The sequence below is a fragment of the Sturnus vulgaris genome, chromosome 3, assembly GCF_052056855.1.
Source record: "Sturnus vulgaris isolate bStuVul1 chromosome 3, bStuVul1.hap1, whole genome shotgun sequence".
NCBI classification, from domain to species: domain Eukaryota; kingdom Metazoa; phylum Chordata; class Aves; order Passeriformes; family Sturnidae; genus Sturnus; species Sturnus vulgaris.
Genome location: NC_142245.1, coordinates 36,810,506 through 36,833,107, shown reverse-complemented (window position 1 = coordinate 36,833,107; position 22,602 = coordinate 36,810,506). Strand labels below are relative to the sequence as shown.

Sequence of the window (22,602 nt, the reverse complement as noted above, 5' to 3'; positions counted from 1 at the left end):
ATTTGCTGTCCTTGTAAAAAAGGGTCAAGTTTTTCTCAGTCTACAGTGTAGACTGGCTCATATATTCAATATACAATAACTAAAGTCTGTGAACAGCTCAAATTAACCCAACCTTTCCCAGGCACTTCCTGAGTAATTTATATCAACTCTAAATAAAGTATATGCAGAGTTGGGCTACTCAGAGCCAATTACTCAGATACATCAGGATGACATTAATAAAGACAAATCTGTACTTGAAACTGGTAGTGAGGATAAAAACCACAGGGTCTTCTGAAGGCTAGAATGATTGCAAAAAGAAGATTAAGGAAAGCAAGACCAGCTCCCCAATGGAATGGAAGACCTAGCAGTAAAAATATATGGGGAAGGCTGATTTACTGTATTTTTTTTATATTTACTCCTTTGCCTCAGTCTTTCCTGATAAGGTCTGTTTTCAACCCTTCTGGCTCTCTGCCACTGCACATTCCTGAGGATGAAGGACTAGATCAGGATTGAGAAAGGCAAAGTTTGAGACATATAAGAGCAAACTGGATTTACAGAATTCCTGAGTACAGAAGAGTAACACAGAGCTAGTCACTGTGGAAGGTACTTCTGGGTACATAAATAAGTGACTCAGAATGTCCACCATTGCTGGAATTACACCTCATCACTGCCTACAACAAAAAGACTGGTTTGGTGAAGAGCAGTGGATCTCATTTACCTTGATTTAATGAAGCTTTGAACACGGGTCCCCCATAACACTTCTGCAACCAAAGGGAGAAATTGACTGGGCAGGTAGAATGCAAGGTGAGTGAAGAGCACAGCAGACTAGCAGCCTCACAGCACGGTGGCTACGATGACAGCAGGTGACCCCTTAGTGGCAGGGCTGCTCTAACTGCTGGCTCCAAGTGCCTGGCTGGAGCTACAAAGAAAGCAGCACACAACTCTTCAGAGAGATGCCCAGTCACAAACTGCAGCAAGTGCCACTCCAGCTCAACACAGGGAAAACATGTTTCACAGAAGGGTGGTCAAACACCAAATCTGTCTGCCTGGAAAGCACCCTGCAAACACTGCACTTTCAAAGTGTTACTTCAGTTACTTCAAAATTTTATTCCTTAGCTCTAAACAATCTTCTGGGTTATGTGTGAGATTTTTCTTAAACAAAATTTCAGCCCAGTGTACCAGGTTACAGAGGACATTTTTTGTTTCTTAGGAAGTTGGCTGCATGCTTAATCACTTAAGACTTCAGGGCTGGCTTTTTCTTTTTTTTTTTCTTTTTTTAAAATCACATTGCAGTACTCTTCATTCCATATCACTGACCAGCTATTTTCTACTGCTTTCTGCAAGACTCTTCATCTTTGATTCTACAGGGTTTTTTTAACAAACCAGTTCTTTTTTCTCCCTTACTGTAAGTAGGGTACACATTTGAAAATTTCTGGTCTTGGAGTATTTTTCTTTTTTCTCTTTCAGGTCAATGCATAATTTATAACAACCACCATTAGCTATAATCACCTATTATTAATCAGATCGCTAATGGTTCCCTGTGCATGCAATGGAGTACCAGTAACTATGTCACTTCCACATCACATCTTACACTGTTTTGTAGTTAATGTCTTTTGATCATCTCCATATTGGAAATTTAATATATAAATGGAAGTTATTAATTATATCCATATAATTCCTTTGAGGAGGAAAATCAGCTGTTGCCAGAGTGGGGAAATGCCGCTTTTCCAAATCATATGGGAACAAGTAGAATGGGAAATAAAAGCTGCACAGAAACCTGCAAGAATATTACCTCTACAATTTTCTGAACAACTCAGAGGAGCAGGAAGAAGGAAGAAAGCAATTAAGCAACCTTTTCATGTTTTCTAAGAAAAGTGAGAAAATAGAAAAAGGACCTGTCCTGCATTGAATCTGTTTGTTTCTTCTTGCAGCTGACCATCAAGCCCTTTGCTCCCAATCAGAAGCAGTAAGATGGCATGGGTACTATTTAGATATATCAAAGCAGGAATCAATGCTGTTTACAGCTAGAACTACTAATGGACATTCTCCCTGTAGCATCAGCGCAAGAGACAAACTATTTGTGAAAGGGTCACTTTGTAACTTACAGCAAACTAAGGGCTAAAGACGTATGTGCCAGCCTTTAGCACACCATTTCATTTGACATGTGTAGCCAAAGTGTTTTTCTCCTTCAAGAGATCTGAAAAGTGGATACAAGTTAAATACTTATGACATTTAATAGCTCCAAGAAGATGCCAGTGAGTTCTCAGTACTAATTCACTATTTTCTTTTCAGATCCAATAACCTCACTAAAATGTAACTGTCCACTAAAATCTGCTGTGGGATAACTCCATTTCTCTTCAGAGCCCAGCAAGCCTGGCCCTTTAGCCTCAACTGCCTTGGTTATTAGAGATACTAAAATAAATGAGCACCCTCTAAGTTTTATTAAGCTCACAGAGATACATAGTAGTTTCTCAGATTAAGAAATTGAAGCAGAAAGAATATCTCTATTTCAAAGGCCTTAGGAGGAACCCTGCCACACTTAGAGAAAACTTCATGTCTTTCTATACTTGCTGAGCTACCAGACTACAAATATATAGAACTGAAGTTAAGAAAGTCTGATCAAGCATTAATATGGTTTTAAAACACTAATATGCTTTCAAGACATGAAGGGTGGAAATCTATTACGGCAGGGTAATGTTGCCAAAAATAACTCTATCTTGCAAAGTTGATGACAATAAAACCAAGGGAAGTATTAAATTTTGAATCATCAACTGATTTTTTTTTTTTGAGTAAAACTCTTTGAAGGCAATGCTTCCATGTAATTGGAGGTCCATTAAAAGTTTGACATTTGCAAAGATTGCAAGGTTAGTTTATATTTACATATTTAACAAAAAGTCCAGTAACGAACCAAGTGTCTTATTCTCCAAGGTTTCCCATTCTTGTTAAATTACTGTTGAAAGATGACAGAGACAGCAATTTTAATTTGTAACAATGTTTTATTCTGCCCTGTAGAAAGGAACCATTTATCCTTGCATACTCAACATCCTAAGGCAAACTCATGTGATACTCATTACTGATGTAATCCATTTGTTCTTCTGCTTTGCCCATAGCTTGTTTATCACTGTGAATATTTCAGTAAATAATTTAAAAAATAACTTGCCTAAGCTGATTTTTTTGGTCAGCATAACGACCTTACCAACTCTTCTCAAGGCCTTGAAGTTCTGAAAACACGAATTTTCCCCAACTCATTGCCCACTCAGAAGGATGGCAACCACTGTTCAGTGAATGAGCATTCCACCTCCTGTTTTTGTGATTACACCTCCGAAACTATTGCAAAATTCACCTGAAAAGCACTGTAAGTTTCCCTGTTTACTGTGACTAGATTTTTTTTACCATGTGCTATCATTGCTTTCTAATACCTTATGAAACTTATCAGGCAGCCAAGGGCAATCAGAACAATTCCTGAAACCTCTCCAGTAGTTTTTAGTGCCAGCTCTGGCACAGTAATCATGCTTATGCACTTTACACTGAAAATTAACACCAAATGAGAGCTGCAATGCTGATGCTGTACGTAAAACTAGTAATTTTCATCACAAAGCATTGGGGAGTCACCTGCTTTTCAAGGCTACACTAATGGTAACACATAACTATTTTAAGTGGCACCACTCATTTTGCTTAAGTACAGAAGGATAAGACAGGCAGCTGTCACTTTTTTCATCCTTCTCTTCCTCTGGTTACAAATACATGTGCTATTTTATTGGGATTTACTGATACCAATATCCAAACAGCAAGTAGTCCATCCTCAAGTTTATTTTACAATCACACAGAAATCTTAAAGACTTTGAGTATTAGAATGAAACACATCATTCCAAACACATATCAGAGGCAATTCAGTTAATGAACATACATTTGCTACAACATCAAAATGCTGTACAGATAAACAGCAGACTTAGCTTTGAAATGCCTGTAATCCTTTTGCAGGGAAACCATGCTCTTCCATTTGACAGACAAGAACAGAAAGTTACCTCGCAGCAAAAATCAATACACTTCCTAACAGTGTATTTGATCACTTTTAATCCAGAAATACACTGGAAATACCTGTTACTCTGAAGCCTTTCATATTGAGACTGCCCTTTGCACCCTCAAAACTTGAAACAACCATTCTTAGCTACTCTGACATCCTGAGAGTTTAAGATATGTCACTAGGTAATACAGACCATTTTCTGAGAAGTCTCAGGAATAGGCCTTTTTCATCCAGAATCAAACATTTTTTTCCAGAACAATTGCCATAAATTGGGAGGACTTTTATGGGAGGGGGATAAGTGTTACTTACCAGTTATCCTCTTTATTGAAGTCTTCCTCTTCCTCCAGCCTACAACAGAGTCCTTATACTAAGGGTTACGGCTCCCACCTACCAGGAAGCAAAAGAATTGTCAATCAAGGTCATCAGGGAAGTACCAGCCTGTGCACTTCTATCTCAGCCACATCTCCATATCATGGAGATCTAAACTGCATGTGAAAGTCCAGAAAAACCTTATCACCAACCCATCATAAAGAAGAAAAAAGGAAAGTAATTCCTAGATGCATTAGGAGGCTAGAGAGAAGCATTGGCTTGTTGATAACTCTTTCTCCCCCACACATATTTCTTACACAAGAACCTCTGCTGAAGAAATCAGAGAAAAGAAAGATTGCTATAAACAGTTACCAGAGGCCAAATGCACACTTGAGGCATGCATCCAAACCTGTGCAATTTAAACACTAGGGGAACTGATGAAGTTTAATGGGGTGCAGCAAGTTACACAGGAATAGAACTTATTGCTATTACAGACACTTACTGGTTTTGCTATGGCATGATGATGATGTCCTATTAGGCAACAAAACCTCAACTCTCTGCAGTATTTTGCTGTATTGGCTACTGTCCTTTGAAGACAAAGGATATGAAAGGACTTTTACTTCTTTACTAATGCAACCTCCAGAGAATGATCACAAAGATAATGTGCATCACTCCTATATTAAACTACTCTGTCTGTTCATGTGTATCAGTAAACACTTTGATTGCATTGTATACACACAGCTTTTTAAAAAGGGTCTGGACAAGCATGTCACACTTACCTATTCCTTTTTTTGGAATTTAGGAAAGTATCTGGAAAATTGATCTAATCTTTGTACAGAGGGGGAAAAATTGTCAACTTCAGAAGCCTTTGAAGAGGAGGAATATAAAATGTATTGACTAGTGCAAAACACTGTTTTTAGGAACTGCGTGAGCTAATTTAAGACAATTTACCTGTCTAAAATGAGGACACATGACAAAGTTGTCATAAGATTTCATGCTTCTAACATGCCTTTTATAAGTATTACAACTGTTTTATCAAAAAGGTGTCTTTTGTTTTAAAGTAAAAGTGACAGGCATCTCAGCTGCCAGTTATTAGCATTATAACATTTGAAACTCAATCTTTGTGGAACTTAGAGGTATAAAAAGCTCAGCTACAGACAAGAGGTTGATGTGATGAGACATAAGATGATGAGAGAAAACAAGAATGAGATCATCTTTCTATGTGAGGTTCACCTTCCCCTGATGTTAACTTTCTTTACAAGAAAGTTTCTCCAAAAGTTTTTAAAATTCCATCTTTTAGGAGCTGAGAACCAAAAATAACCCACTGATTCCACAAATGATACAGTTTTCAAGGACAGACATTTCACTATGATTTACAAAAAACACTAAAAGTCAAAAGCCTCAAAAAATAGCTTTTTCGATTTTAGCTCTGTTCATCATATTACATGTAGTTGCAAGCAGCCAGGAATTACAACTACCTAGGAAAGAGGGGTGAAAAGAGAAACAACAGTAAATGAGGAAAAATTGTCATTATTTGAAAAAATAAATTAAACCACAGAAAATATGCTGTGTATCAAATAAATAGAGCACATCAATGAAGTTACATCTGTTAGAACTATTGATTTGAGACACCTGTCAAGCTCATGTCACTTAAGGTAAGAAAGGCTCCAACAACATCCCAACACCAAGGTGAAAAAGTTGAAGGCATGGAGTCTCTTCTTTGCAGACTGCCAAGGAGTATTCCTGGAGGGATACTCACAGGGATAGCTCAAAATGTTAGCTGGAGAAGCAGGCCCATGGGAATCGCATGTGGTTTAACAAGACCAAGTGCAAGGTGCTGCACCTGGGTTGGGGCACCCCTGGTGTGAACACAGGCTGGGGATGGACAGATGGAAAGCAGCCTGGGGAGAAGGACTTGGGGGTGCTGGTGGGTGAGAGGCTGGACATGACCCAGCCATGGGCACTCCCAGCCCAGAGAGCCAAACGTGTCCTGGGCTGCATCCAAAGCAGGGTGGGCAGCAGGGGAGGGAGGGGATTCTGCCCCTCTGCTCTGTGAGACCCCAGCTGGAACCCTGGATCCAGCTCTGGGCTCCCAGCACAGGAAGGACATGGACCTGCTGGATTGAGTCCAGAGGAGGGACACAAAGATGGTTAAGAGGGATGGAACACCTCAACTGTAAGGAAAGGTGTGAGAATTTGGTTTGTTCAGTCCGGAAAAGAAGAAGATTTTGGGGTGACCTAATTGCAGCCTACCTGAAAGGCGTCTACAAGAAACATGGAGAGGGACAAATTAGAAGGGAACACAGTGACAGAACAAGGGGGAATAGCTTTAAATTGAGAGTAGGTTTAGATTAGATATTAGAAAGTCTTTACAGCAAGAGTGGTGAGGCATTTGAACAGGTTACCCAGGGAAGTTGTGGATGCAGCATCCCTGGAAGTGTTCAGTGCCAGCTTGGATGGTGGAAGGTGTTCCTGCTCAGAGCAGGTGGGTTGGAACTAGATGATCTTTAAGGTCCTTTCCAACCCAAACCATTTGGTGAATCTCTGATTCCATGAGAACATTGTAGTTTCCTTTCTCCACAAAAATAGAGATGGATGTTTACATATGGGCCTCTATATTTTTCAGACAGTTCTTAAAAACCACTCAATCAAAATTATAGTAACACCTTTACCAGCAAAATGCAAGCAGAAAAACTATGGCAAAGCAAAGGGGAACTGAATGGGGAATGAAACAAGCATTAAGCTTGTGTAAGAACAGAGGGAACATAGAAGTGTACCCAATCTTCCTGCCATTCAAACACACACAACACCCCTATGAAAATTAAGAGCCAAAAGGAATTAGCCAGGATAACTGAAGAGGAGCTAAAGATTCCCGTTTTGAAGTCAGAAGCTGAATACCTCCAAAACTTTAAAGCTTAATAAAACATGTCTCTTTAAGCATGAAGACCAGCAGATTTAAAAAAACAAAAAACAAAAACAAAAAAATACATACCCCAGGGCATTGAAGATTTAACCCGCACTATGGGATCAAAAATCTTGACCCAGTAGGTACTCTGAAAAGAAGTGCTCAAAATACCTTCAAGCAGCTAACCAATGCTTCTAACATTGCTTTAAGTGCTACTCCCACTCACTCACTGCCCATCAATATAAAATTAATTTCAATAACAGAACATTTCTTCACACACATCCATTGACTTAGAAAAACAAACTTGTGAGGGGGCAATACTGCAGTTCTTCACCCTGACAGACTGTACCTTGCCACTACTCAGTACCCACCTTATCAAATGCTCTCTGAACACCTTTGTAAACCACCAGGCTGCCAAAAGCCCTTCAACAGGTATTTTACACTACAATGACTTTCCAGGATGGTAGTATCACTGTTAGATGTCCTGTTTCTGTCAAAATCAAAAGCAAAGAGAGCCCCTAAATTCCAAATCCACAGCTGACCTTTCTGCCCTGGAGAATTAATACTCTTCACTTTGCTCAGTTGTATCTTCTGTACTTTTCCCTGTCAGTGATTCATCATCCAGTAAGACAATTTTCCTTAAGAGTGACACTTTCTACTCACACTGACAGGCGTTCTTCTCAACCGCTCTCAAGCAGCTCAAGCATCTTGCAGCCTTCTCAAGGCTGTCTTTTCCTCACCCAGCTACAGAACTAGGCTTTTATTTAGTTACTGCCTTCTTCACCTTCTCCCTTTACCTCTTCTCAAAACTGCCCATAACTTACACACACTCGGTTATCTTCTTCAGTTATGTTATTAACATTTCTTTCATTACTTCCATTCCTAGACCTTCCTGTGCACCACAGCAGATAACATCACACCTCAGCCTGTCTCCTTTGATACTCACACAGACTTTAAGCTGTCAACTTTGTCATCTATTTAGTTCCTCTCTTCTGTTTTTATATCTAAATTATCCAATTCTTGGTCGCACCACTGTCTATTTTTCTTTAGTCAAAGTTCCCATCAATAGGCACCACTGCATCTCTTAGCCTATCCCATTTTCAGTTCCTTTGCAGGTTAACAAAACCCAGGTACACACTCTGACACTTGTCTGGTATCACTTCCTATCTTGAAGGTATGCATTTCAGGACAAGAGCAGCTTGTAGCAGCATTTGTCTCTCAATATTCAAATAGATGGCCTCATGTTATCTGTCTCTTAAATTTTTCTGTCTCACAGCTAAAAATAACTTGGAGTGATGGAAGCCCCATAGAGCCTTAAGCTCCAAAATACTACCTGGAGAGAGCACGGCATTTACTTCAGTCTTTACTGCAGTTAACAGATGTTTCTATGAATGTATAATAAAAAAATTGTTACAGAAAGCCTGTTTGTTTCTCAAGGTTCACTATTAACTACATCAGTAATTATAATATGGAAAAGCTTTACAGGAATGACAGCACCAGAAAAGCAAAATGCTATTGAGAATTTTCAACAGCTGTGCAGCAGAGGGGACAACTAGTATTTCAGAAAGTATTTTTGCTTTTATTAATGTAATCTAAGTTTGTAAGACAAGCAAGCAGAGATTTGCTTAAAATACAGTCTCTCAAGCCATGAAGAACCATGTTTGAAAACAATGAAGAGAAACAAGGATTCCAGCCCATACTAATGGAAAGCCTTCTACAGGCAGCTCACCCCCCAAAAAGGGAAGAAAAAAGCACACAAAAGTTCTAGGTCTCACTGGGATAAAATCATTAGTGGTCTAAATGTAACTTCTGCAAAATTTTTCAGTCAATGACAAATATCTAAGACCTGAAGCTACTCAGAACTATGCATCTGAAGGTGTCTGGAGTTGACAGAATTAACTAATGAAAAATTTGCAACTTTGGGGGAGACAAGGGTAAGGAGGGTTAGGAGGATCAATTCAGAGCAAACAAAATGCCTGTGTAAATTTTTCCAGGAAACTATTACAATGAAAGTTCCCCTAAAAGAAGTTACAAAGATCTGTTTTATTACTGAAGGGCTCTCTTGGGCTTACAAAACTAAACAAACGTTTAACGTAGAGCAGCAGTAGGGTATAAAGCAAACACAATGAAAATAGAAATTAAGGCTGGATAATTATGGTCAAATTTTAAATTTCCACTTTCAGTGATACCAAGAACACAAATTAAACCGTGTTAATATTACTCTGTCTCAAAACGACAGCACGTATCAGCTGATCGGTGACAAGAAATGACAGGGTGCTCACTCTGTCCAACCAAATCTAGAAATTTGAGTTTGCATTTGCAGTAAGCTAAGCATGTGGACAAGAGCAGCTACAATTTAATCAGCTGACATTCACCTATTATCAGATCATGTATCCCCCACATCGTAGAAAGACAAAGTAAATCTGATTACAGAAGGATTTGAAACGGTTTGAGTGTAACAAACACTCAACATAGTTAGCAAATAAGCAGCAAGACTTAAGTGCAGATCTAAGACACTTTCATACATGCTTCCATGGATCCTGCAGGAAGAAATTTCCCCCCCAGCAAAAAAAAGTAATGTTTTAAATATGTGGATGAGTAGAGCTGCTGCTCTATTCTTCCCGTGAAAGGAACAGAGAATACGCTGTAAGGAAGAGAGCCAGTCAAGACAGGTAGCAGGCTAGGGAAAGTAACTTCTTGTATTGTCTGAAAGAAATGGACAACTCTAGATCCAAGATGAGAGAAGAGATGTAGTAAAGACAGAATGATTAACTTAGCATCATTCAACTTGAAAAGCAAACATATTTTCATCTAAACAGTAGTCCTGTTTGCAGGACTGCTAAAATTAAAAGACTATAGACAATGTTTTTCCAATTCATTTAGTACACTTACCAGCATTTGCTGTATAGACAATTTCATTGATGAGTCAGTTGTACTTCCTCTCTAAAGTGCTTTGAGGGGAGCTCAAGTGCATCCTCTTCCTCAATCTTTGAAGTGTTTATCTGTACCACCAGCTTTGAAAGTAAAAGGCAACAGGCAGGCAATGCAGAGACAGGAATGAGGCTGAGTACAACAGTTTGTTACTCCAAAACTATTTTAGTGTTGCTCTTCAAATCTTACAGGGACAGACACTCCTTTTATTTTTTTAACTGAGGCTTTATATATTATTTAAAATACACTTTTTAAAATTAACATTTTAGAATTCAGTCAGCAATATATCAGTTGACAAGAATAAAAGAACAGATAATCTGAAATAATATACATTATATACACAAATACATAAAGCAAACAGGATTCTTTTCAGTGAATAAAATCATAGGTGTGTTATAATAGAAAAAAATTCGAAAACTCCCAATATTAAATAAAACGGCATCAATAGTGGGAACTAAGAACTAATGGGAGCACATTGTAATAGGAATGTTATGAACCTGGAATTACAAAAAATAATTACATCTGTATAAACCTGTCAGAGTAAAAAGAATTCCAACAGTGGTGGAAATACCACAGGTTAAGACTACAGCCGACAAAGATTTGTCCACAAAGTGGGGAGGAAGGGAAGAAGGGAACTACCAAAGAGAGAAAAATTGAGATTTATTTAATATTCACATTAAATACTTTATATTCCAAAGTGATTAGAAAAGCTAAAGGACTCTGCAATCTGTCACATTTATTAATAAAGTTATTTCCAAAATCCAGAAATAAATAAATCGTAAGGAAGAAACACTTCACACAAGAATTAAAAAGAACTAGCAAGGAATCAATATTGAGTACTTCCATTTATGTTACTCCTCTTCAAGTTAAAAGGACAAGCAGACTAGGAAAGCATGAGAATGAGGTTGTGTCTGAACTGAAGACTGCAACTAAGGAAATTTCCACCACACTTAAATGTTAGGAAGCTCTCCAAGCATTTGGCTTTCATGGTATTTGTTATATGTCTGCTGATCTAAGAAAAGTAACCTGCTTCTTATATAACCTGGAACTTTAAAAAAAAAGTCAACTTCTTTATTTTCTTAATCAAATCTAAGTGGCACACAGGCAAGCTGAATTATACCAGAGAATCTAAACATGACTATGCAAGAGCAAAATACTGAAAACTAATGCAGTTTAGATTCCATCTCTTCTCTAAAGGGAAGACATTGAAATGAAAATATAGTGGTTGTCACTTCTCCTACCTTTTCTAACCATTGGGCTTTTTTCATTTTGGGATGTTTCAGGATTTTATTGCTTTGGGGGTTTTTAAAGTTAAATATATATTTTTTAATTCTTATTACTAACATCTGAAAACTCACTTAAGGTTTTGTTTTTTTTTTTCCTTGACCATGAAAGTATAGAAATGAAAGTACTATAAACAGTAATAAAAACTTATCCTGTATTTCCACATGCAATTAGCAAGGAGCAATTTTAGCATAATATTGAAGTGGGAACATTTCCTAGTTTCTGGGGAATACAGAATAGAACAAAGCAGATGTCTTGACTAGAAGAGAAAGGATTTTATTATCAGGAACAATGAACTTCTCCCTAAAACGTTAATCCTAGAGATAAATTAAGTGAAATGTAAGAATATAAAGCTCCCTCAACTAGCTGAGAAAAAGTCAACACAAACGTTAGCATATAAAAAGGAAAGTGACTACAGTTAGAAAACTAAGAGCAAAATGAGCGAGAAAAGTAGCAGAGAGTCAGTTACCATCATGTTTGTTGACTTAACAAGGGGGCGTTTCCATGTCAAACTACCTACAATGTAACATGGATTATAACAACTCCTCTTTGCTACATCAGAAGCTTCAGTAGTGAAAACTATAGCGCACCAAGTACTGTAATTTCCAGTGAACGCTTGCTCACGGTTCAGCACCTGTTTTCCAAGCAAAAAGGACGGAAATATGGCAAGGCAAATTCAGTATCCTCTGCAGAGATGCTTCAAATGGATCAGAAACCAAAAGTATCTTATTACTGTTTGGAAAGCAAGTCAGGAACAGCTTTTTTAACATTTGTCCTCTTCCCCAGTTTTTAAATTCTTGTTCCATTACTATTTTCTAGGCTCTTCCCTCCGTTTAACTGCTATTTCAAGTTCTATAGATGAAGAAACAAAAACTGAAATGCATTTGAACTCCTATGTGGTCAAGACCTGCAGTGGGGGCAGGTGAGTTGACTCAGACAATGGTGGTAGTTCCTTCCAGTGCTGCACTAGATATGCTCTTATGCCACAGACAGTGGAAGTTTCAACCATGTCATTATTTTTGGACATTAAGAACTACAATCCATTGATAAACTTCTAAACAAGAGAGAGAAAGCTGTATGACCTGACTGTACCTGAGAGATACTTAATCTTATCCATAGATCAAGCATCTGTATGCTTAACATTCCTTTTGCTAAGTCTTAACAGGGCAGTGAAGGCAATAACCACTCACTGCACTTGAAAAAAGGTAATTCTACCATAATCTTCTTGAAAGGAGGTCAGCACCTTCACACACTCAAGAAGAGTGCCTCAAAACATTTGGAAGCATGGCTCTTGCTCAGCTGATTTGTTCTTGCACAGCTCTTTGGATCAGCAGCAGCATCACTACTGCAGAGATGAGTGAGAGCATCCGTCAGTAGCTTCTGCAGATGCTTGGTGCCAGCAACTGCAGTCTGTAATTTGTCTCCCATCCTGTTCAAACGGGACCTGCTCTAGAGCACTCTGTGCTCCCCTTGGGTCCAGTGGAACTTTGTCAGGCTGAAAAAGTCACACTGAGAAACACGAGAGCTGTGCTCCAGGTGAAGGTAATTTGGCATGTGCAGCATTAGTAATAAAGGGCTAAAAACACAGTGCTAACTCTTAAAATTGCCTCTTCAAAAACTAACTGAAAGTGATGCTGCGTTTGATGGGGTGGTTTTATTCCAAAGAAAATTCCCTTTTAAGGGACTTACCTTTTCCAGTGCCAACGAATCCACAGGCTCATGACTGATGGAAGCCAGGGACTGCAGAGCTGATAGACTTAATCCACCTGCTAAAAAGGATCATGCTGGAGCTGGTAAGAACCACTGGCTGCACAGTCCAAATCTAATTCACTTAACACAGTGTGACATCTCTAGAGAACCTTACTGCCTAGCTTCTTGGCCAGGCAGAGTCACAGAAGCCCTCTGAAACCAACGGCCCAAGGTCTCTAAGGGGCACAAGACATACCAGACCAATGCATCACTCCCCAGACACACTCTTGTAAATAAGCAGATGAAAGAATATCCCACATCAAGCTACACTGGAGAATTAAATCATTTGCATCCCAGTTAGCAATTACATCTACCGTGAAATGAAAAAAGAACTGCAAGGATGAAATTAAATTTCTTCATGCAGAAGTCAGCAGAAAATTCATTTGAACCACAGCCACCATCTGGACATTCAAACAAGCATTGTCAGTCTTCTCTGCATCTTGTTTCAGGAAGACTAAAAGGATCATCGTTATCATTTCAGGAATTCCTAAATAAAGCTCACTGCCTTCATACAGCCCCAGTACGACCCTATACATCAGAACAAAACAGTGTCTTAAAGCCAAGGATCTTTTCAAGAGTGTCATGAAATCTCATGGGCAGATATCACACAGTGTTTCACGTATTTCAAAACAAGGTCTAACATAACCCAAGGCTGATGAGTTACACAAGATATTTTCCCTCTTCTCTCTCTAAACAAGTACCCATCAAGACCCCATGCAAGACCTCTACCTCAAAGGGGAACATCTCTTCAGTATTGGTCATTGGCTCATCAACAGGACAGAAATACACCATTATCTCTAATAGTGCTGTTCTTAATGCATATTCCACAGCTATCTTTGGAATTGTAGTATTTTCAGTGCCTCCACACACCTGCTACATTTCCTTTCAGTAACCCCCTCACCAACACGGAACTCTTCAGCATCTCAGGTCTGCCAAAGCTGCATAAGGAGTTTATTTTCTCCCTACCTCACTTCAATAGCTTCATCAGGAATCATACCACTTCCAAACAGTCAACAAAATTGGGGTGTTACATCGAGACATCACTGCTCATCTGCTCAGTACAAACTTGCTTTCATCATCAGTTTAGTGTGCTAGGTTTATACTGTCTCAAATTACAGTAGCAAGATTCACCAGACATAACACAGATTTTGTGTGTTGGAGCTTTCAATTGCAACAATCCAATCATCAGCTATTTTCAACACATCACAGGAAAACACAGAGTCAACAAATTTCCCTTCTGAAAGGAGGATTGCTTTCTATGCACAATTTTAAAATTTCTACTTAAAAGTAGGAAAAACAAAATATAATGTAATTTATAACAACCAACCTCAAACTTTGAGGAAATACCATCTTTCTTACTGTATGATGTAGGACAACAATAACTCGAACATAACTTGGAACTGACGGCCTATAAATACTCCTGGCTGTTACACCACAAATAAAGCCTGTTGAACAATCTCCATGGTATTGGCTTGTAGGCAGAAATTATACAGAGCTGATGACATAAACAAGATACAAAAGAGAAACTATAGCATAAATCTGGACACCAAGATGCTTCAGGCATTTCTATCAGCATAGTGTATTTAAAAAAAAAAAAGAAAAGAAAAGAAAAACAGATGACTTTGGTATTTGAGATTGTTATTTCAATTTACCTTTCTATGATAAAAAGACTGAGAGTCAAAGTAGCACCTTCCTGAAAACTACTCTTTTTTTGGCTGCATTTCTTTCTTTCACAGTATGTCCTTCAACACTTCCATGCATGTTTCATGAAGCTGCTTCAAGCAAACACCAGAAGTTCTAAAAGGAACTGTGGAGAAAAACGAGCTTCAGAAATGCATGCCAATAAAGAGCTTTTCAAAAAAGGCCATGCTATCTGCATCTGAAAACCCAAAATCTCCTCCTTAAAAAAAATAACAACACAAAAAAAACCCACCCAAACCCACCTTGTCCAGGTTACAGACATCTAGCACCACCAAGAGCACAAGTTCACAAACATCCCTGTCACATCTCCAAAGTGGTACTGCAGAGCTGGGCAGGGGCTGAAACAGCACCAGCATTTCTTATTCAGCTGTTCAGAGCAGATCCACAGAGGATGAAGGAAGGAATGAGGCATTCATGAGGTATGGGCATACCCAGGAAGATCATCAGAAGTAAGGAATGATTTGATGCAGGGTAGCTGGAGAAGAGATAGTTAGAAATAGGCACAGTAGATGTACTAAAAAGGTAAAGAAGACTGTGCACAGCTGACTGCAGCACTGAAAGAAAACTGAGGTGGGGAAAAGCAATTTGAATGCAAACTTCTATTTGAACTTACTGAGAAATAAGATACTTGTACAATTCCTCCAAGACACTACATTCAAAAGGTGATTCTCATTCTTGTGATTATTCCAGAAGAGCAAAATAAAGTTATAAACTAGCCAATCTTTGCCCAAGAAATGGAGTGAGTTGTTATCCCTTCATATTTCTTTATAGGTGGCCAGAAACATCTGAATAAAACTGCCCTCATGAAGCACAGCATCAACTGTATACAAAATGCCAACTAGGTATCACATTGTGTTAATTCTAATTAACAGATTACTTAGAGATTAAAGGTTGATTCTGATACCTTTTGAAAACCCTAATCAATTTGCTTTGAAATCTGACACTTCAGTTTTAATACTCCAAACTGAAATATCTACACAATTTTCCTAAAATCCAGCACCAAAAGAAACAGACCCATACTGCTTTTAGATTCATCAGTCAGTATTTATCAGATTCATTATTAAGCATGCACTCATAGACACCTTCATTAAAAGAGATGGCATACTTATGAGTAGATCATGAGGATATGGATGTCTCCTGCCTAGTAGCACTACCCCCTAATGCAAGCTGAGGGCTGTATCCCAGTTAATACAACATGCAAACACATAATTGCAGAATTGATCCGGTCCCCAACACCCACAACCACATAGTTCTCTACTAGTAAATAGAGACAGGCAATGACCCTATTCTTGGACTGTTTTCAGCCACAATCCCAGCTGCTCTATAAGTCAAAACAGCAATTAAATGAAGCTAAAATGATCTCCCACAATGAATGGATGACAAGCACATTGCAGTCAAAGACCAGCACCAAGAGAAGAAGAACCTTGTTGAAAAGAACCATTAGCAGGTACTCTTCAAGACATTTGTTTCCCAGCTGACAACTACTCAGCTACAAGGGTCTCACCAACAGAAATGAGTCACTCCAAAACACGGAGCTTGCAACACTCAAAAATCATGCCTTCTACCACAGGTTAAACCATTCACCATCTCCATGTTCCTGCCACTGTATTCTTTACAAAGAATTCCTCTTAAATGTCACGGTCATCTCATTACTCATCTATTAACAACAGAATCAAGAAAAAGGGGAAGAGTTGTTTTGACATCTAAGTGCAACAAAATGCAAGCAACTGCTTTGAGTAGCATGCTTTTCACAAGGGTAGCAGTCTGAACAAGTAAGGATAAGAGTGTGTTTCAAGCCCTCCATGTTTCCCACAACAACAGCCAATATGAGCCCAATTAGGATAGCACGTAAACATCCCTACCGATGTCTTTTCTCATTACACGATAGCTGAAAAGCAATTTCAATATACTCAGATGAAGAATCAAAGGACAGAAAGAAATCCACAAAATAGATGCAGGGGTTCTGCCACCTAGTGGCATTTGGAGCCTCCAATTACTGTACCTACCATATTATTATGACTTTTTTTTTTTTACTGGAAGCATTTGACAGCAGAGAACAGAATAGAGAACATATAGTTTCACTAGCACTGAAATTACTACGCCTGGTTCCCTGTGGCTTCATTTCAGAACTGCATTCTGTAGCACTCAAGATGATGAGAGTTTCAATTGAAGCTTTTCTAGTTGTTCAAATAGTAATAGTATACTTCCCTTCATCAGTCCTCCAGCTCCCACAGATTCTCTGCTGCCTCATACTGAAGTGTATTTCCTGCTGCATAGTGTCAGTCACCTGCCCATATTCAGTACTTGCAGAATGGCAATATCTTTAAAGTCCTTACACATTCATTGAAATTGTTCAAATCTTATAAATCTCGAAAGTAATCATGAGCAGCAAACAGGGAAAAGCAGAGACTGAGAGAAAAAGCAGCAGAATGATAAAAGCCTTATTTTTTCACAACACCATCTGGATCACAATTTGTCAATAAAGAATCTTTATTGGCCCCAACCAATTAAGGGATTCCCCTCCCCAGGTGGATATGGACATGCAGCATGTCATGTCAAGGCAACAGGGAGAAGGGACATAGAGGAGCATAGAGACATGAACTCCTTGGGCAAGAGGCAGCAGAAATGCCCCTTTTCACCAGGCCATAAACTCAAAATCCCCCTTTTCCACTTGGGATTCAAAGCCAGAAGTATTTTAATGCCCAAACTAAGTCAATATTTGTTTACACAAAACATAGATGAAAAAGGAAATATCAATTCATTCAACTTGGGATGGGTCAAAACCACTGGACTACAAGCCACAGAGCAGCTTGCTGATTTTTTATTTATTTTTACCAAAAAACACCTTATTGAAGGCACATTGAGAGAACACACCTCATATAGATGTAGCCAGGTAACAATTCTTCTAACTTAAGATAGATATGCTTCCTCTGTGGGAAAGTTGACAAAGAAATTTAAAGTGATGTCATATTCTTATTAGGCTATACCTCACAGTTACTTTACGTTTCAGGTCCAACTTTTGTAACCCTAGAACACGATGAGGACTTTTGGTCTACTACACATACCTTAGTAAATACCAGACAGGTTGAGGTATTTTAGCTTCAGTCCAGGAAACAAACAAACAAACCCCAAAGAACAACAAAAATCCTCACTAAGCAAAAAAACCTAAAACAAAACGGACAAAAAACCAAACCCCAAAACATAAGCAAAATCACAAACATGATACAGTTGTCCTATTGTCCTTTTGACAAGTATCCTTTGCCTTCTCCAGCTTTTCCTCCAACTGCATAGCAATCCTTGCACTTTCCACAAAGTTCCTTAACTGTATGTAGCCTATGATAATTTTGCCCTTAAGACATGGTGAAGAAGAAGAGGGAGGAGAAAAACAACAAAAAAAGGGAAGATTTGCCACAAGGAGTTCACAGGTCAGCCAATCCTGAAGACCTAGCAACGATTCACAGATTTACATGGAGCTTTTATGAGAAAATAAGATTTCAGTAAGTTTTATTTATTGCTCCATATTCTACAGATTTTAATTTCACTTAAGTAAAATATCAAGCAAGTAAGAACTACCATAGTGATGGAAAGAGGTGCAGGAGTGACTTGATGTGAAACCCTGTTTGATCACACAGTGATGAGTTTTGTGGACTGCAGCTGAACAGACAGACTAGATTTCTGTAGAAAGCAAAGTGCTCCTTCCCTTGTCAACGAGTTAGTAGCTTTTACAGCAATAGTCCCTAGGATTGAGTAGAAAAACAGAGATTATTGCATGAATGAGTGCACTGGCAAATCAATGCTTCACAAATGCAGGACTCTGAGTAAACCCAGTGTCAGACACAGACACTTCTGTCTGCAGCCTCCTGAAGCAAACCAATGGTGGCTTACAGAAAGTTCAGGGCTTTCTTAAAATGGGTACTCATGCTCTGGTCTGCATGTAGGACAGCCACTCACATTATTGGAATGTTAGAGTGTCATTCAAAAGAAGTTAGGGATGTGTTATTATGAAGTTACAGCTTTATCTCAGTTTTCAGGTTTCACTTTATCTCCACATTAGTACTGAACAGATCTGTTGAAACTCTTCTTCAGTGTAAGGAGCCTGCAGAACACAGTAGTAAAGCACAGTTCCCTATACAGGACAATCTACATAAGGGATTGGTAACTAGGTTAGCCAGAGTCCTTATTTAACCTCATTTCAATAAACAGTTTGCTCAGGCAATAGCAAAGGAGAGAGTAAACCGTTTTTAGGCAGTACCAATGTGTACCATCCCTTCATATGCAGCTAGCTCCTACAGGCTTGCTTTAGGAATCTCAGTAACACCCTACAGAGTTTTGAAAAAAAACTAAGCAAACACACGCCTAGAAAACAAAAATCTTGCTAAAGTCAGAATAACTTAATGCAGCAATGAAAAGTTCTAAATCAGCACACTTCACATGTCGAAAATGGCAAACTTTTCCTCTTCTCCTCATTTTCTGCCATGCCTCAGACTCATTCATTAGGTGTTATGTATGTCATGTTTTATAAGAGATTCAGACCTAACAGTGAGCCAGTCAGATCACGTTTCTTTGTAAGGGACCTGCTACCCAGGTACAGCCCTTGAGCCAGAATCCAAGTCCTATCCACCCTCAGTTACCTGTATGCTCTCCCAAATAACCACTGTCCTGGAATACACAGTTTCTTACTTAACACACCTATGGTCACACAACAAACAGCATTAGCATGCTGATCCATTAAGCACTTTAACTCTCGAACACTAGGAGGAGATATCAGGGAATAAAAGATGGGTATTTCTTCCTCTTTTCATTCTCTCCTCCTCCCCTCCTCCACATACACACTCTGCACTTTGATCTTGCTTGGCTCACTTGGAGTTTGCAGTTTCTAGTAAAGCTGGGATGAGGAGTCCTGCCTTACTCTGCTCTTCTTACTCATGACTTGGCAGCTGCCAGCATCTTGTTCAGGGGCAGATCCAGTCCAAGGAAACTGACAGGATTTAACTCCCAGTAGCTCTTCAGCTCTAGCAGATAAGTTCCAGGCTCAAGGTGTTTGTCTCTACCTGGTATTCCTATGTTGCAGGACATTCAGAGCCTCAGCAGAAGGTATCCAGTTATTGCAAGCTGGAAGCTAAGAGCAGTGGCATGGCACCATGGTAAGGACCAGATGCTCAGATTGATGTCACACACTGAAGTAAACACCTTAACTCTTCGACTGATATGGCAGTATGAAGTGCAAGACTTATGAAAAGCAACACCATCAAGACTGCTATTTTAGTTTTCTGTCACATGACGTACCCACGTAAAAAATATCCACACTGCCCACAAACTATAGCATCACAGTAATTCGAAAATTTTGTGTAAAAGATTTTACATCTTGTTTTCTATCCATCATTGTAGTATGGTATATCAGTCACAAGTTTATTAAACCATTTTGGACGTTTGAAGTGGTTCTCTACAGAAGCATCCAGACTGACTTCTTAAAAGTATATTATTTTTACTCAAGCTGTAAAACCTTGATACTAGTATTCAATCCTGACTTCTAAACATGAACAAGAGTTTAGGAACTTGTGCTCAAAACTCCCATAAAGCAATAAATATAAATTACAGAATGACCCAAAGCAGAACGATGAAACATGTTGCTTTTGGCATTACTCTGTTCCCTATTTACATCTACAAGAAGCCTGACATGACAACTGCAAAGAAAGACTTCAGACGTACCCATATAAGTGTGCCAAAAGGGCTGGAAGTCCCAGCTCACATGATGAGAATGTCAAGCATTTCCTCTGCTGCTGTGTATGACTGCACCTCCCAACCAGGGGTCAAAAGCAGATTTGAGTTTCCAGTTTGGGGTTTGGAGGTCTTTTTATACTTGTTTTAAATCAAGAGTGTTTTCTTTGTCCTTCTAAAGTTATATGCTAGTGCCAAAAATGTTCAACATTTAACATTATTAGTGCAGTCATTTATAGAAGCTGCAATTTTGGCATATATATTTGACAAGTCATTTAAATTCTAGCACCTTAAATTATGTAGATTGGTTTGTTACTATGACAACAATTTTTACATGTCTAAAACATACAAAAGTACCATTTTTTCTGTTCCTCACTGAAGCCAAGAGTTATTGAAAGCTTTACCTCCTCTGGACAGAAAGGCAGAACTTACATAGCATCTGATTTTAGACAAACTATGCAAGTTACTTGTTGAATGAAGACGGAAGTTCTCATGGACTTGAACAACTATAATTTAAAAAACACTTTGAACACAGAACACTTGAGGGAATCTAGAACAACAGGGAAGAAAATATGAATGCAGGAATTCAGGAATGGGTAGAGCTCTTTCTTATCATCATTAAGGCTAAGAAAAGTCCTTGAATGGCTTTCTCAAAGGCAAATCCAACCAATCTCAAGGTCAGGCTTCACATTTAAAACCAATGTTTCTCTAAAAGCCAACTGGTTCAAAGGATCTTGCTTTGATTCAAGTCTCCATACATACATACATCTTGGACATAAACACTTTGCTGGTAATGCTTCATTCTATTACAAAGAAAAATTAATCTGATGATATGGAAGTGGCATAGTGTTTGTTTTATTTAGAAAACAACACAACTTCAAGGCCTAAATTTGGAGACAAAGTGCTAAAATAGTTTGTCCTATGCTATACAACTGCTCAGAATCACAAAATATTGGTATATGATTCATCTAAAGAGACAACTGTGAAGTTACTGGAGGTGAACCAACAACAACAACAAGAAGTTGATTTTACAATAGACTGTTTCTTATTATTTATAGAGACATAGCCATTATACTAAAATTGTCATACTGACCAGTATGTCATTGATACCACTATCACTGCATACATTCATTCAACACTCAGTTATCTCTATCAGCATCAATGCCACATATATCCAAACAAGACTTTCCCTGTCAAAACAAGACCTGTGACCCAGTCACAGGAATATAGCTTCCTGCTACTATACAACATTAACCTAATGTTTACACACCATTCAATTTGAGATCTTTGCTCAGGTCTCTTCTGTCACGTGTAGCTAACTTTTGATCCTTAAAATCAACACTGCATCTGGAAGCGTTCTGCTGAAAGTCACCTGCTGTATTTTCATTCTCTTCCTCAACTTGGACAGAAGTAAGGTCAAGCATTCATTTAAACCTGTAGCCTGCCACTACAGTTAAAGTGGACATACTTCAAGCACAGCCTACTTGCCAACATGCAAAAGAGCTTTCGGAAGGCACAGAATTTATCAAGTGCAAAATCTGACCAGCTGTAAGATACCCACCCTGGTTTTTTCCTAGTCTCATAGAAGCTCCAGGTACAATCAGTTATTTTGTATTCAGTTTCAAGTGAATGCAGGTAAGCATTCAGGAAAAGGCAAAAAGAAAGCTCCTTTGTCTCTAGGAACAGCCCTGCTTTGACCATCACATCTGACTGCTGGCTTTGTAGAAGGCATTTGTCACACAGTCCTGCCCCAGGACCTACAGCAAAGGTTACACTTCTGTCCACAGCAATCTCGAAAGCTGCCTCGTTTGAAGGCACCTGAAATGTCACACACTGAAGATGCAGTACGCTCTCCACACGTGCTACATGCCCAAGGACACAGCTGTAGAAAAGCAGCCATGGCACCTGTACAGCAGCTCACATGAGCCAGTGCAGCACAGCAAGGCATAACCTCGGTTACTACACTGCAAAACACCACTCATTTACATAAAATGGCAAATAA

General features: G+C 38.8%; 1 protein-coding gene across 4 annotated transcripts in view; it reads right to left on the bottom strand.

The window, feature by feature from the left end:
* The window catches only part of CRIM1 (cysteine rich transmembrane BMP regulator 1), a 173,887-nt gene that overhangs the window by 130,573 nt on the left and 20,712 nt on the right, over window positions 1–22,602 (bottom strand). The window contains exon 1 of one of the 4 annotated variants that reach the window (XM_088161352.1): window positions 4,313–4,390. The exons of the other annotated variants lie outside the window; for them this stretch is intronic. The gene's annotated coding sequence lies outside the window, so the exon portion shown is untranslated. Of the gene's footprint in view, window positions 1–4,312; window positions 4,391–22,602 lie in introns of those variants that run through there. 4 annotated transcript variants of the gene reach the window in all.